The sequence below is a fragment of the Condylura cristata genome, unplaced genomic scaffold, assembly GCF_000260355.1.
Source record: "Condylura cristata isolate star-nosed mole 26May11 unplaced genomic scaffold, ConCri1.0 scaffold00014, whole genome shotgun sequence".
Lineage (NCBI taxonomy): Eukaryota > Metazoa > Chordata > Mammalia > Eulipotyphla > Talpidae > Condylura > Condylura cristata.
In genome coordinates, this window is record NW_004567115.1 from 24,327,690 (window position 1) to 24,337,360 (window position 9,671).

At 43.1% G+C, this 9,671-nt stretch overlaps 1 protein-coding gene across 1 annotated transcript in view; it reads left to right on the plus strand.

The window, feature by feature from the left end:
• TACC1 (transforming, acidic coiled-coil containing protein 1) overlaps positions 1-9,671 on the plus strand; it is a 102,194-nt gene that overhangs the window by 7,579 nt on the left and 84,944 nt on the right. The gene's annotated exons all lie outside the window — the stretch shown is intronic.

Sequence of the window (9,671 nt, forward strand, 5' to 3'; positions counted from 1 at the left end):
GGTCACCTCCGGGGCAGGCGGGAATCGAACTCATGCAGAAGCGGCTTTAGATTCTCAGTGCTGTGCTTTAACCCACTGCGCCACCAGGGAGGGCCTGTTTTGTTTTTTTATAAGATTTATTTATCCATACAGAACTTGGGTACAGGCCAGAGTTGCAGGGGCAGTGAGAGGATTCACCAGAGACAGAGTGGGGAGCAGAGTGAGCAGGTTGACTGAAATACACTGCTGAGGGGAGCAGTGGGGTGAGACAGGAGAGGTCTGCTATGCCATGTGGGTCACCTGGGTGGGGAGCGGGAGTTGGATCAAACTGGCACTGAAGTGGCCGGTGCTAGCTTCACAGTGCTTTAACCAGGCAGGGCCCTATTGCAGTGTTTATTTTGAACCTCTAGGGTTTATTTTGCTTCTTCCATAGGATCTCCTTCTCTTTACTTCCCATTGCCCATTGATTCTTGTTTGCTGTCTACTTTACCCCTCCAAGACTTTGGCATATGAAAATAGTTGTTTTAAACTCCAAGCCTGATGATTTCAACCTCTCTTCCATGTCTGGTTTTTCTGTTTACCCTAATCTCTTCAAGTTGTCAAGATTTTGTTTGTTATGCCTTGTAATTTTTTTTTCCTCGATAACTAGACATGCTATACTGGGTAAAAGGTACTTCTCTCAGCAGACCTTTAGTAACGTGATGGCAAGGTGAGGGGTTAGGGGTGTACTCTATAGTCCCATGCATAAGTATCTGTTTTTTAGTGAAACTAGGTCTCTGGACTGTGAACTTTACAGGTATTTCTCAGCCCCTCACCTCTTAGAAGTGACAGGATGTATATAGTGAGCTGGAGTTGAGTATTTCCCTTCCCTACATCAATTAGGCTCTGATAAGACCCCAGCAATTAGGGCTCTGGATAACGAATTTCCCTCTAAGGCCTTGTTCAGAACAGAGTGCTCAGAGGTATTTCAAAATGGTTCCTATTCTCTTGCCTTTCATCCAGCTCCCACCCCCTACTGCTAGAAACCCAAGGGAATCCGATTGAACTCTCTAAGATAAATCTGAAAATACTGTGTTCCTCAGCCCCATGACTGGGTCTCCCTGGAGTTTTTAACTCTAGATTTGTCTTCACTGAGCCTCCAACAACTTGTCAATTGCACTTGCAGTTATCCCTTCCGACTGTTGGAGGTGACCTAAGGCATGGTAGTTCCATTTATGAGTCTCTGCTATAAGCTGTGATGACCTGTATTTGCCTGTCTATCCCTCTAATCTTGGGTGCAGTAGTTCACCCTGTGACCTCCCTTCTCTTATGGATCCAAGAAGAGCTGGATTTTCAGTCTGTTAAGCTTTTTACTTATGAGGACAGAATTATGACTTCCACTTGTAAGGGCAGAATTATGACTTCCAAGTTCCTTTATATGTAGAACTGGAAAACCCCAGTACAATTTTAAAGACACATACTTATTTCCTAACAAAAGCATTGCCTGATCTTTGGGGACTCATATTGTTGATTCAGTCCCTCAACTCTATTTCTCATATCGTTGGATGAGGCTGTTGGTAATGCTATGACTTTCCGTTCCTGAAGTCAGCTGATTAGTCACCAGGGTAAACACTCTGGGAAACAAATGCAGACACATGTGATGGTGATCTGAAAGTTGCTTACAGGCTTCACTTAGTCACATATGCTAGGTGAAAGTCACTCGATTCAAAGAGCTCAATCCTAGAGCACATAAACTGAAAGCACGCCCTTACCTAGCTCCATCACTTCCTGTACCAGACAAGGAGAATAAGGCCCAGAGAGGAAGAATTCTTTACGTACAACTGGGTAATCACAGATTCAGGACTAAGAAGTCTTCCTTTTAATATTTATTTTTTATGCATACAAGAACCTCGGGTGTGGGCCAGAGGTGGGGTGTAGGCAGAGAAGATTCATCAGAGACAGTGGGGAACAGAACAGGCAGATCTACTGAAATAGACTGTTGAAGGGAACAGCAGGTGAGACAGAAGAGGTGTTAAGACTCAACCTGAGGATTTTTTCCACTTCATCACCCTATCACACCTTCTAATTGACAGCCCTTGATTTGGGCAGTTCTCTGTAGAATCTCCACCCTTAGTGATAACATTTACAGTTGAGCTTGGTATTCATGGGGTGAGGGTGGGGGATTCCATAGCCCTCTTGGATGCCAAGATCTGTGGATGCTCAAATCCCTTATACAAAATGACATAATATTTGCATGCAACCAAGGCATATCATCCCATGTACTTTCAATCGTCTCTAGGTTACTTATAATACTTAGTGCAATGTAAATGTTGTATAAGTAGTTATTATACTGTATCATTTAGGAAATAATGACAAAGAAAAAAGTCTATCCTTTTCAGTACAGAGATTACTGTCCTAGACCTAACTACATGGTAAGGATTTTCCATCTGCCATTTGTTGAACCCACTGATGCAGAACTCATGGGTATGGAGGGCCCACAGTGCAATGGTATTGGAATCCTTAACATGTACTTCCCCATGAGAAACAGCCTTTTCAGCCAGAGTGAATGCTTACAAACATTTTCTTTTTGCTTTATTCTTATAGATTTCACTTACGTCCAAATTTACTTAGGTCAGAATGTTTCTACCTTCCCGGCACCCCTACATTATTACATTTGTAATACAATTATATTAGGTTTTTTTTTTTTTTTGGTTTTATTTTTGCACAATCTGCCTTCCATCCTGGGATCCCCTGACCTCCTAGATGATTATTCTTTAACTTATGCACATTCAGGTTCACTGTGTTGGAAAGTTCTATGGGTTTTGACAAACATATAGTCACATGTCTACCATCACAGTAACATAGAGAATAAATCCACACACTAATAAAATCCTTTGTTCTTCATGTGTTAACGCTGTTGAAGAATAACACCTGGGTAAGGAAAAGAAGAAAAGTAAGATTGGGAGAACTTTTTTTTTTCCCTGAACAATAAGCCCCTTTTTTTTTTTATTACAAAAGTTTATTTTTACATCATTTTGTACATTTTTTTTCCATCTCAATTGTAATCCCCCCGGTTTCCCATCACCAAGTCACCCGTGTGCCATCACCATAATCCCGTGCATTTCTCCCCCCCCCCCCCGTTTTTGATCCCATTCCCCACTCCACCCCCTCAAAATGTCTCTGATATATGGTTGTTCATTATTTTTGTTATTTTCAAGATTGGGAGAACGTTTAATGGTGACACCTGTCTGTCACCTATAATCATGGGCAGGTGTCTCTGCCAGGCCAGAGGAGCGCTCTGAAGCAGATTGCCCATTAGAGAAGTCCCATGTCCAGCAGAAGTGATTAAGCTTTTATACCACCACCTTCCTCAGCCATTGGCTGGAAACTGCCAGCGAAAACAGACTCAGCTCAAAAGTGGAGGCAGATGTTAAAGCTCTAACAGCTGGGGGTTATCAGCTAACCATAGCCCTTGAAGCTGGGTTGCTAAATGCTTTCTTGGAGTGGGATCAGAGTGCTGCAGCTCTTAGTCCAGAAATATCTTTGAAAATTCCAAACAGAGGTTGGCGGATCACTGGTCAGGAATCTTGAGCAGAGGATTCCTCCATCAGGTGGGGTTTGTAACCAGGTGATCCCATTGGTGCCTTTCAGTTCTTGGAAGCTATGACTGTTCAGCCTGCTTTGATCCAGGCAAACTTGCTTTTCCATTTCTCACCTTCACTCCCCTTGCTCAAGCCTTTCCTTCCTTTCTTGCATTTGTGATCTATGGAGGCAAAAGTCAGTGCAATGCTGACCATTTTCTGCAGGAAGATGGAAACTCTAGACTTCCCGAAGACAAAGTGTCTCAGATGTTCTTTTCTACCTGTGCTTACTCTTCCTGCCTGCCTAAGGTTAAAAGCATTTTTTAATTCTTGTAGCTTAGCAGCCTAACTTAATGCCCTAAGATAAATAATTAAAGTCTCTATTTGGCCTCTCAGGCCACTTAGATGTGACCTCACTTCGAAGCCAAAGAACTTTTCATATTTATTTTTCTCTCTTTAGAGGTTTCCTTTGAATATTTACTTCTGCTTTGCAGCACTGTCAGGATCCATAGACCCTGTTTGTTTGGCCCAGCATGAAAATAGTAGCAATTTTTTTATGCACATGCTGCTATTTTTATACAACAAGCCGTGCATTCTGATTTTAATTCCTGAAGCCAACAAATTAAAGTATTTCCTTGAACCCAGGCCCTCAGGATGCTTGCCAGCCTTTGTTTTCCTGTCTGCTTTGTCATTTCTCAATGGAATGACTAAAGTGAGAACCTGTTGGGTCAGAGGATAGAAATAGAATATAGGTGGACAAATGCTCCCTACCCTCCCACCCCCAGTACTGAGCAGTGGGGCTAGAATCCATGCTTTAATACCCAAATGTTGTGTCCAGTCAATATGGCAAAGGTGGACATGATCCAAAGTGCTAAGGGTGAATGTTCCCAGAAGATGGGTGGCTCCTGAATCCAGGATTGAATTATAGGAGAGTCTGTCTCTGAAAACACTGCCAGGGTACACAGATAACCTGATTTTTTAAAAAATCAATAAAAAACATACGAAATGTGTACTGTCCCTGAACCACTATCTAGGACAAGAAATGATAAGTAAATGAAATAAAAAAACAAAACTTTTTTGTGTGTGTGTTTTTTAAGTGCTTTCATCCCACTCCCTGAGACCACAGTAAATATGAACATGGCAGCTGTTCCCTAAGCCCGAGTGTGGCAAGCCCAGGGTCACTTTCTTCTGGAAACTGCTCACCTGTCAGTGTCAGTTGCATCCCTGGAACAGGGAAACAAGAGCTACTCTATTATTATTGTTGTTGTTGTTATCATCGTTATCATCATCATCATCATCATCATCATTATTATTATTAACCAGAACTCATCTTGGCTAGTACAAATTGTTAGAGAATAGTCACATGCAGAGGGACTGGTGGAATTACAGCAGAATTTCTGAGAGTTAACCTTAGGCAAAAAAGCATTTGACTGAAAATTTGCATGGAACACTCAGCTTGTCAACAGGCATGTGACTTTCACCTGACTTCATTTTCTTCAGTCCCAAGAGTTCCAAGGCCAGAGAAAAGATCTTGGTCTCAGTTGCTGTTCACTTCTCCGAGTAACTTGAGAATAAATGCACAGAAGAAGCACTAAAGGTAATTTTTGACACTGAGATTATGGAGATGGTGTTTGAAGTAGAGTTTTTAAGTTTCCTATTCAAAATAGCAGATATGCAATGTTCGTATATGGATAATGTGTGAAAGGAAGAAATAAGGAATTCAGGCGAGAACAGAGGCCCGGGTAGGGGTGGGGAAGTCCTGCTTCCAGCTTTGGCACAGCCTCTGCGATCTTGGGCAAGTCTTTTGCATGTCAGAGTTTAGTTCATCTGTGTTAATACAAGGTGAACTAGGTGGCCTCTAAGGACCATTCCAGCTCTGTTTGAGGAATCGGTCAGTCTCTTAGCTTTTATTTTTGTAAGTAGGTACATGAGTTTTGATTTTTGATCTTTTTTGTAATCTAAACAGTACTCAACAAGGATGTGTACAGTGATTAGGGCTGCAGATTTGCAAGGGAGTCATCTTGAGGCTGGTAGCAGGCTTTGGGAAACTCATCCAACATGTTTGCTAAGATGATTTCAGATGCATACAGACATCAAGGTAGGCATTTACATACATTTGTTGATTGAATGAGGGGGTGATTGAATGAGGAGGTGATTGAATGACTCAGAACAGCACTGAGGAAGAAGGGAATGGAAACATTCAGCTGGAGGAAGTTTATTTGGGATTGAGCATAGACTTGCTGCCTGTGTTGGGTGGAAGGAAGGAGGGGGAGCGTTTTGGGTGGAAGGAAGGAGGGGGAGCATGTTATGGATAGATTAAGCCAGAGCCAGACTTCAGATCTGGGAAATATTAGGGTTAGGACTAAATTACATGGAACTATTTAAAGAGTAAAATGGAGCGATCACTGGTGGCTGCTGAACAACACATTTCTTCTGGTATAGGTGGTTTGACTATAAGAAATGGAACTCTTTTTTTAACATCAATTTAATGATCAGAATATTGATTAGGATTTGCTTTGACTGGGTTGCACAGAAATCTAAAATAATAGAATAAATCCTGAACTTTGAGTTGTAATGATTTGTCAGTGTAGGTTCATTTGTTGTAAGAGAGGTACCACTCTTCTGTATGGCAATAGCACATACAGTAATATATTACCCTTTGGCAGAGACAGAGAGAGCTATTAAATAAAAACTAGTTGTTTTAACCTGTTCTCTAAAATATAGCATCAAGTGTTAGAACTCTAGGGCTTGTCTATTGGGTTTGCATTCTATCTCTGCCTTGAAAAAAAAAAAAAAAAGCTGTGTGATGTGGGACATACTTAACCATCCTAAACTTTAGTCTTTGTAAACTGAGACTACTAAAAGTGTCCACACAGTGGTTGAGATGAACTTTAAGTGTGTCAATAAATCAAAAGCACTTAGAATAGTCTGGCATATAAAAGGGCTCAACAAATACCAGCTACTGTTATTATCTCCTTCCAGAGTTATAAGGACTAAGCATGGTTGCTTTTGTGCTCACCAAGCACAATCCCTGGTAACCAATACCAGGTCCATCATGTCCAGCAACCCAGTGACCCAGGGACTGCAAAATGAGGGCTATCTCCCTCCTTTCTTCTCTCTTCTTTTTCTTCTCCTTCTTTGGTCATATTAGGCAGAAATTGCAGGACACTGAAAAATAGTCAGGTCTTCATCTCCCTTTTTTTTTTCAACATAGGTGCAAAACCAAGTGCTGTCCAACTTTTTTTTTTTTTTTAAGATTTACTTATTTATTCATACAGAACTGAGGTACAGGCCAGAGATGCAGGGGCAGTGAGAGGATTCACCAGAAACAGAGTGGGGAACAGAACAGGCAGATCTACTGAAATGCATTGCTGACGGAACAGTAGTGAGATAGGAGAAGTCTGCTGAGCCATGTGGGTCAGCTCCCTGGCCAGAGAGCAAACTTGTGCTGAAGTGGCTGCCGCTAGCTTTGTACTGCTTGCTTTAATCCTTTGTGCCACCAGGGGGGAACTCTGCCTCGCTATTTTCTTCCTGCCCACCCCTTGCAGGAGAAATTCTCAGCTCTGTTAGTGGTCCTGAGCCTCAGAACTGGCATTACTTGCTCAGTCAACAGGTAAGATGACTGCAGGGTTGTCCACAACTCTGAATGCACAACTTAGCACTGGACTAAGGGAAAGAAAGTGTTTCCATGTCTTCCACAATTTACCACCCAGAAGGCAATATCAGTTGCCTTCAAATAATGACAACAAATATCAGTTGTCATTAAGGATGCTGAGGCGTTTTCTTTTTGTTTTTGAATTGAAATGTAAAAAAGCAAAAATAACTTTAGACCAAGAGATATTTAGCCAAAGATCTGTCAATATACTGAATCTATTTCTTTGTTGGAGATCTGCAGCCAGTCCCTGGAATGGAGAGACAGACCTTGGCTCTGATTGTGGAAGAAAGACAATTCATCATCTGTTGGGGGAGTGGCTGAGGAAGAGGGGTGTCTGGAGCTCTCAGGTGCATCCTGGACATTTTTTCAAAAAATGTTCATATGTTCATTTCCCAATGTCTTCCCTGCTGCGGTCTTCACTTCCCTGGTCTGGAGCACCAAATGCCTGTCTCTGTGCCAAAGCAGCAGAACCAGTCCGACCCATGTGTGACTGCAGAAATGCCCTTTGCCCACATTGATAACTTTTCACATTATTTTGAAGGCTCATTGTTCCCTTCTCTGATTTTTTTCTGCACCATAGAGTATGGTGTCACTTTTTTCCTTTTCTTCAAAATCACTTTAGCAGCATTCTCCTGTGCCTTGCTACACTAACAGCAACAAAACTCTTCCTCATATCCCAGCTTGTCTACCCAGAAGAATAAATACTCACCACCAGCTCCTGTCAGTTCCCCTCCCATTTTCCCTGGGGAATGACCCCACTGAGAATAAAGACTTTTCTCACTAGGAAAGGCTGAATGGTCCTTTGGAGGATACCACAGTTCTGATAGGGTTATATTTGTGTCCAAAGACACTTTTATCACATTGCCAAAGAATCCCAGACTAAATGTACATAGATTTATTATTATTATTATTATTATTATCTGTCAAGAGTCATCTTTTCTTCAGCTACTCAAAAACCTTCCCACAAAAATCTCAATTCTGGTCTTCCTGCATTTTTACAAATATTTATTTTCTTATACTCTGCTGGTATATGTTAGCAATGTGGCAGCATGCTGAGTCCCAGGCACCCCCTAGCTGTGAGAGAGTGAAGGTCAAGTACAAACAGGGAGTCCAAATTTGACATGTAAAACGTGGTCTGTTGTAAATATAAATCTCTACTCTGAGTTTTCTGGCCCTTTCTGGAGACATTTAAATGTAGCTACAAACATCTCTATTCTATAACTTCCGGTCAAGGGTGAAGTGAATGTTGGGCACCATTTGGTGTGCCTAGCTACTGACTCATTATTCACTGCAAATATTTATTGTAAATAAGCCAGCAGTCAGGCCTTGGGCCAGGCTCTGGGCCAGGCATAACAAAGCATCTGTGTCACTAATATTCTAGCGTAAGGGCAGACCCGTGAAGAGAGAATTACAAAATAGGAGTGCTAAGTGTGTTTTAGGAGAATTAACAAGAGTGCCTTATGTATCTTGGGAAGAAAGGTAGTAACTTGTAGGATAAAGGCTTTTTATTAACAAATATGAATTCTACTGAGAGCCAGTGTTAGGGCAACATTGAAAATAACCACAAAATCCCTGCCTTCTCAGAGCTTATATTGCAGAGAAGAAGATAAACAATAACAAAAAATGATGTAATATCAGAACGTGGGATAGTCAATAGTTTGATTTGAGTCTGGAAATAGAAAAGGGCATGACAATGTTTGTAAACAAACAAGACAAAAGACAAGCTGAGATGGAGAGCAGGTTGGAGAGAACCAAGGTGGGAGAAGAGAGACCAGAAAACATTCCGCAAAGGTTGTTATTAGGTATATTATTGGTGGGCCATTGATGCAGTAGGTGGGAGGGGGTTCATCTACCCTTAAGACAGAATTTAGAAGAGAATTCATTCATTGGTTATTGAAACTGGAAAAGGGGCTTTCAGCAAGGCAAAAATGAGCGTAATCTTCATTATTCTGAAGAAAACAAGACTCGGAGTGAAGTAGCTTGTCGCTCAGTGAGTCAGGGGCCGCACCAGGATTACTCAGTCTTCTGCACAGCTCCGCCCTGGCTCCCTCCACTCGCGCCGCTGAGGGAGAGAAGGCGCTGGGGGCTCCGGCCCGCAGCTTAGACGGCCGCCGAGATCTTCGATTCCGGCCCACATCGCCCCCTACTGGCGCTTCTCTGCAGAGCCGCCCTTCCGCGCTTCCCAGCCTCGCGCGCAGCAGCAGCTCCGCAGGCGCTTGCTCGCCACAGCAGCAGCAGCGGGACCCCCAGAACCGTGGGCGGAGAGTGCACACGCCACTCGCGCCTGCTCCACCTGTTGCGCTCCACCTCGGAGGGGCTCCCCGACTGCTAGACTCGGCGCCCACGGACGGGGCCCTCCGCAGCCCTGCAGCGCCCGCGGCGGGACCTGGCGCTCACCATCTTCGGGCGGTGTCCTGCGGGTGTAGCCGAGCGGCCACAGCGCGAGCGAAGCTAGGCGATTGGCGAAGAAGTTGGCC